Source organism: Lissotriton helveticus, chromosome 12 (genome assembly GCF_964261635.1).
Source record: "Lissotriton helveticus chromosome 12, aLisHel1.1, whole genome shotgun sequence".
NCBI lineage: Eukaryota > Metazoa > Chordata > Amphibia > Caudata > Salamandridae > Lissotriton > Lissotriton helveticus.
This window is the reverse complement of record NC_136073.1, coordinates 398,161,904-398,169,407: the sequence shown is the minus strand read 5'-3', so window position 1 is coordinate 398,169,407 and position 7,504 is coordinate 398,161,904.

The following is a 7,504-nucleotide window of genomic DNA, read 5'->3' as shown; positions in this document are numbered from 1 at the left end:
ATCAAGCGATTTTGGAGTCGCAAACAGTGCGAATCGGAAAATTCGGCCGTTTGCGATTCCAAAATCACTTTTTGGGATGCATTAAACAATTTTTAAAAAATCGAAATTTTTTGCGATTTCTAAAAATGCGATTGCATTTAAGGAATCGCATTTGTGCGATTCCTTAAATGCAATGGATGAATGTTTAAAAAAATGCGAATTCAAAAATAGGAGGAGCAAATTAACACGAGGTTGACCCTCGTGTTAATTTGCGAAATCTTTCAGAAATGCTCAAAAAAGCATTTTTGAAAGTGTCATGTAACACACACACATGTCCTTTGGACATGTGTGTGTGAAACTTGCACTTAAAAAACAGTTCAAGGGTGCAGGGGGGGGTCCTTTGGACCCCCCTCAGCACCCTTTAAATGCATTAACAAATAGCGATTCGCAAAATGAAAATCGCAAATAGTTAATGCCTTCCCATTGATTCCTATGGGCCTCTAGGCCCATAGGAATCAATGTAATGCCATTCCTTAATTGCGATGCGCAATTAAGGAATCGCAAATACAGAAAATTAGGAAATCGCAAAAACTATTGCGATTTCTTGATGCATAGGATTTTGCAATTCCTAAATTGCGATTCCTTAATTTTCGCAATTTAGGAATTGCAAAATCCTACAATGATGCATGTGGCCGTTAAAGACAATAAATAACACATCATTAGAATCCAATTGTAATTAGAAACAATTTTATTGCTTTGAATGCTTAGGAGTGTCAAAAGGTACTGGAGACCCAAGAGAGTATGGGTAGAAAAGTTCTAAAAGATTGATTGAACAAAATAAGTTGGCATACTTAAGTAGGGTAACATACATTAAGAAGAGCACTAATCAAAGCAAAAGAGAAGAAGAGTATTCATAGGGACTTCCAAAGTTGGATAAGGAAGAAAAGAACAGATTTCCTGTGATTAGACACTTGAGGAAGCATTAGTATTCTACTGAAACATCTTAAGAACGAAAAAATTAAGATCAAATTATGAAGCTCGGGGGAGAAAGGAATAGTGGTAGTTGGAAGGTAAATTGAGGTGATGAAACTGAAAGAAGCTTTAAATAAAAAGACTTCAACTTTAGATGGTTATCAGTGAGAAAAGTGTTTATTCATTCAACATTTGGCAAAAACTAAAGGCGAGCTGAATGCCGTGTGACAAGACAATGCAGGGTTATTTTGATTTTGGGAGTGGACTGGCAGCCCTACAGGTCAGTGGAGATCCAGGTCTCTGCCCCCCTGTTATAGGATCACCTGCCCTATCAAGAGATCCCACGACTGCCTGGCAGTGATCTCTGTGCCTGCCTCAGTGCAGTGCAAGAAGCATCAGCTCCGGCTCTGCTGGAAATGACCAGTGGCTTGAGAGTTTTCAACAGTGGATCCAGCTTAGGTCTGCCTTTAGTATTAAACTGCTGAAATTTCTGCTCCAACTCTAGGTAGTGTGCACTGCTTCTCCTGCAGGCTTCATAATTCTGATATAGTTTACTTTTCTGAAGGTGAAAGAGGTAGGACTAATTCACATTGGAAACACCACCATGACAATGAACCCTTCTCACTATTGTATTCGCTGGTTGTGGTGGGCTATATGTCCTGTTGGTGGAGTTTTCTCTCTAGTGAGTCAGACGTCCCTTTACCACCAGAATTTGTTAATTGGTGCCACAGAATAATCAGAAGATAAACAAGTTTCTGTCCGGCGAACTGCTAAGGATTCTGCACAGTCCTGCCAATTGTAGGAAATCACACAGACTGCCGGGCAGCCAGAAAGCCATGGGCTACCCTTGTGCATGCCACATGATAACCCCAAAGAAGTGAAGAGAACAGCATGGCAGGGGACAGCAAAGTCTGGGGCCTGGTTCAATAAATGACGCAAGGGGACAGGCTCACACAACCTTGAGTAACAGACTGGGGTGAACAAACGTCATAACTGTTCCCCCCAACTGAGGGATTTGTTGTTGGTGAGAAACTTCTTAGAGGCATGGACAGCTGCACACCTTAACAATCATTTGCAATGCAAAACATCTCACATTTCCGAGTGTTTAAGCTACTGGCTTTGTAAATGACCATGCCTTTTATTTATCTGTTTTGGTAATTAACACATATGTAAAAGGCTGTCATTTACAATGCGAATAGTTCAAACTCATGTAAATGCGAGACCTATTTCATTTCAAAGAAGCGGCCTCCATTGTCCCGGGCTGCTTGGAAAGTGAAAGCACGCATTGTGCGCTGAATGTTGCAGGAAAGCATATTGTGCCTGCAGTAGAAGAAACTCAATAAAGAAAATAGTGCTTACAGACTAAATAAGACTGTCACAAAAGAAGTAAAAGGTCCCCTCCTCATGGGAGGATACAAATAAAGACACAGCTGTACTATTGAGGGACTAACAAGCCTATTAATGAATCATAAGCCAGCATTTATGAAGGACAATGACACAAGCCAATGACAAATATGGGCGGGAGTGGGCAGGGCATCAAGTCCATATTCAAATACAGCATGCCTCGCAGAGCAGTGTATGCACTGCCCAGGCTCGACCTAAAAACAGACTTTTTCTTATAGGAAATCATCCTTAAACTAGCTGTATAAAATATCCATTTGGGGAACTCAAAATGTTTCTACAGTAGAGGTAACCCAGAGCAATTATTAATCCTTCACCCAGAGAATCCTGTTTAGTGTTTAAAAAAGAAAAATAAAGAAACGAGGGAAGGAAAGAAAGAAAAATTAAAGGGAAAGCCCTACTCGATCAATCACTCGTAAAACACACTATTATGCATGATTTGATAGATGGTCATCAGTAACTAGTACACAAGTATATCAAAGCCATTCACCAATACCCATTGCTGTAATACAGGCACTGAGCCACAAAAACACCACTTGATATGTCTATCTTATCTACAAGACTATATTTACTGTTTTTTCTTTCTTTTTAAGAAATGGCTTATCCATGTCTTTCTTCTCCTCAATGACTGTTCCTTCTTCTGGTGTGTGGTCTTTGCAGTTGCTTGCGTTTCTGTATCGGGGCCAGTTTATCCAGTGTTGTACAGATCTCTGACTCAAGATGAGCGGCTCCTTTGCAAACTAGAAGATCTTTTAAGGTTTGTACGTTAGAGCATATGAAGTGGACTTGAAATGACGATTCAGTGACAAGCCTCCATGCTCGGTTCGATGTCTGACAAGTTTTGCAGAACTTAGTTGATTTAACTGGTAAACCCAATGTGAAGACTATGAGCGAGTGGTCTGTCCAAAGTAAAGGTTGGATCTAATGGATGCAAGTGGCTTCGATATTAGAGAAGAGAAGGTCAAGCGTGTGGCCGGCTATATGGGTAGGTCACTCGGTCCACTGTTTGAGTTGAAGTATCTGCATGTCGCTCTCCAGTTGAGAGACAGCCGGGCTGTCTTTATTTTCATAGTGTACTTTAAAGTCCCCTATCACCATGTAGTTCTTGTATTTCAGGCAGACTGGGAGGAGTTGGGTGAGTAACCTGGTACCTAGGTCATCTTGGTGACCTGGGGGATTATAGAGCACTGCCCCTGCCAGAATGATCAGACCCTCGTTAAGTATTTGGAAGGGGAGTATTTCATGTTCATTCTGTGGTGCCACTTGCACAGGTTGGCAGGTCAGATGGTTTTTGAACATGATTTCTACCCCTCCGCCCCTGCGGCCATGCCTATCTTGTTTGGCAACTTTTTTATTAGCTGGTAATGCATTGGCAATATCTGGGGAGTTATTGTCGTCCATCCAAGTTTCCCTGATGAAGACAAGATCAGGATTCCTTTCATTAAGGAGGTGCCATACGTCAGAGGAGTGTTTAGGAAATGACCTAGCGTTAAGGTAGATACAAGATAGTTTGGAAAGGTTGGAATCAGCCTGGCTGCTTGTTTGACTATGCCCCATGCTGGACCATTTACAGAGGTGGCAGGCGAACGGGCCAAAAGTGGATCCGGGGTGGGCTATGGCGCATTGTGAGAGGTTATTACCTGTATTATGTGCGAGAGTTAGTAGCGCCTCTCGTGAGTATTTGGTGGTGCTTTGTTGGGCAGGTGCGGCACGGGCAGGGGTTCTGGCCCCTGGCCCCGGCCGGCCGCGGACAGGCGCAGACGGGCTTGCCTTTGGCGCGCCAGCGGCATGGCCGCTGGCACATTGGTCTAATATAGTGCGAAGAGCGGGAGCCTGGCTCCGCCCTCCCGCCCACCGGAAGTGTCTAGCGATTGATCTGTCTGCTTCCTGGTCACCCTCCACTCAAACGGCACACTGCCGCGGTGGACCGGGGCTGGGAAGTCGGCAGCCACGTAGGAAATGCCGGAAGACAGGTACGTTTTAAAAAGAAAGCCTAATCGTTTCTTTTTTTAAAAGCAGATTTACCTAAAACAGAGCCTAACCGCTCTAAAGTTCCAAAGTGCATAGGGTAACAATGAGCAATGTGCAAATAACAAACGGTGATGTGCTACAATCCTAAATCGATTTGGTAGCGCTTATCTTTGCCAAGAATAATTTCAAGCAGCAGCCTTACCCGTGTAGTGCTTATCAACATTTTTTTCTCCTCACCCACTCATTCTAATCAAACATTCACCCTAAAAGAAAAGCACAATCACAACCATGATGCATTTGCCCTAGTAATACTCGCACCTTCAAAACCACAACCGCCTTCCAGTACCGCTTTGTCAGATCTTCAAGTTCTGGACATTGGATTTAAGAATCAGGAATTCCAGATAATATTTCTGGGCAATTTTATAGCTCCATTCAGGGTATTTCACCTATCCTCTGCTACCAGATTTGTGAGTGCAGAAATTGCATATAAATTCAATACGTAGCTCCACTTTAAACATACTAAGCTAACTAATGTCCACGCCTCTTCAGGTTGATGTATCTTTGCCACCGTATTGGAATGGAGCACAACCCAAAATCATCTCTAAAATAAACTCCTGTCTTCAACGTTTGATGTTCAGTCAATAATGGTTTGATGAAGTTTTAAAAGTGTATTTACTCTTAAAGAGATTGGTAAGTATTTTTGTCTTTTTTATTTAGATTAGTCAAAAAAATCCATTTACAGAACTATTAAGAACATTTGGTTAGAACAAGCATAAAAAATAACAGAGATTTCCATAAATAAATTAGTCCCTGTCATAATCTAAAGGACCTGACCTATCCTAGCAAGAACCCATAAAAAGTTTCTTTTTTGGAAAAGAGCAAGTAAAATATGGAGAAAAAGACCAATAACTATGAAACGGTGGAACTACCCATAAAGAGTAGTTCTGGAAACTCTGCTGAGTACCCCAACAGATGCAGGAGAAACCACAGAAACAGGCAAAATAAATTAATCACAGCAGTAGCTATGATTGGCATAAAGATAGAAAGTTTCCTCCCAAAGCATAAAGAAAGAAAGAAAATCAACGTTAGCAGTAGCTTATGGCGATTCGGGCTAGCACAATAAAGTGCTGAGGGGTATATCAGGGTAGGGATGCATAGAATGCCTTAACTGTCTAGCTAGGAACATATACTATATAGAAAGCACAAAACATGTTGCAAAACAGGTGGTTATGTCATCAATAGCCAAGGAGGAAGGATCTTCCAACGGTCCTTCATTTTCTCCCTTTATTCCCATGGTAAACATCCATGTCGACATGCTATTAATCGAATGTGGCTACATCTATTACAAAAAGATACATCTAGGAAGGTTCTCATGAGAACCTTTTGCAAGCCTACTCTGTTAGCTGTTCAGGTTCCACTGGTGGAACAATGGTCTGCTCTATGAAATGAAAATGTAATATCTAGCATGTCCTTGTTAGATCATGGAATATAAACTAAAGTAAGCATTGTTTTTACTTCTTCATTATAAGCATGTGTCAGAGAAAAATATCTAAATACGAAGAAATCATATGGTTTGAGGAGGAAATAAATACATTTTGCAGCAAACAGCATATTTCACAAAGATGTTACGTTTTGCAGTTCAATTATAACGTTAAGTTAACATTTACCAAAATAATTGCATTTATTTTATTAAGGGGATAGTAAAGAACAATAATATTTTGAGGCCTAGCAGTGAAAGAATCGAAATGGGAGCTTTCTGCAGAAATAAACACCATTTTGTTTTGCATGTTTAAATGGCACATATTCCAAAACAACTATATTAACACATGTTCTATGTTAATGTTAAAGTACATTTCTATAGTATTATGAAGTTAAAATGTATGTAAAAGTGTTCAACTTCCACACAGCGGAGTTTCACCATATAGGCGTCCTCTTGATTGGGGTTGTAATTAGTGCTTGCGTTAAGAATACAACAAGGTTTTCTTCTTTTAAAGATTGAGTGTGGATCAGTATTTAGGTGGCAGTGTGGTTGGGTTATTCTGATAGTGTAAAACCTAAGACTTTGCATGCGATGAGTAGCTTTGTCTTGCCTCTATGTCAGAATGACTTGATGTTTTTTTTTTGATGAGGTACAGGTCACTTCTCTTCCATAACTGTGGGTCCCTTGGTCAGTACATACTTAATGTTTTTTATCTGTGTGGGCGCTACTTTTTACTATTCTTTTTTTCTAGTAACGTGGCCTTACAGTGGTAATTTTTTGTCCCAGGAGTTCTAGCCACAAATGATTTACTTTGTAAATCTCTTCTGACCACTGATCGGCCTTCACCTGGTGGCATGGTGGTAAATACATTTTTCAAAGTGCATGTGTCATATACTATTTGGATTATCTTTGTGGTATGGATCACTTACCTCATATTTTTTTTTGTTTTGTTCTCCTCTATCATTAGATGCACAACATTGTTTGAAGGCAGTTTGGTCCTCTTGTACTGATGAAATTTCCGCAATTTTCCATTTTGCAATAAAACATCTCTGGCTTCCATTACTTTGTGGTCTGTGCATGTTCAATGTGTTTTTAATTGTGCATCAAAGATCTGTTTAGTTCAAAATTTCTGAGGGTACCACAGACACATTCGGAACAGTTTGTTGGTCACTTTGCGTCCTAGTGAGTGAAAATATAACTCTCATTTCAGTTGAGAACCTTTTTAGATGTAGACACTAATGCATTAGTGTTTTTTTAACTATGGCTTCTCCCAATTGGTAATTTTTGGAGGATTGCCCCTGTTTTCTCCTGCATCTATAGGATAGTGCCGATGAGGAGATATTACCCAGTCTGTAGCACTCTTCGACAGGCTTGTGGTGGTTATCTACATGAGGCACATTCTATATATTTTTATTCAAGTTGCATACCTTTTCTCCATATTTCTTTCACATTGTTTTGACTGTCAATTTTCGGTGCCAATCCTTCTCCTGATTTGTTTGAAAAAATATTTTTTAAATGAAGCACCACCTCATTTTGAAATGATCCCCTGGTTACGAGGAGTGGACCGTTAGTTTTAATAATAAGTATTGGACTTAATATACATGGACGATTTCTGTGGGGTGCGAGGAAAGTGTTTTCTTTTGTTATTGTTGTGTTAAAGGGAAGGAGGCATCCAACCACACAACTTTCGAGTTCCTTGGG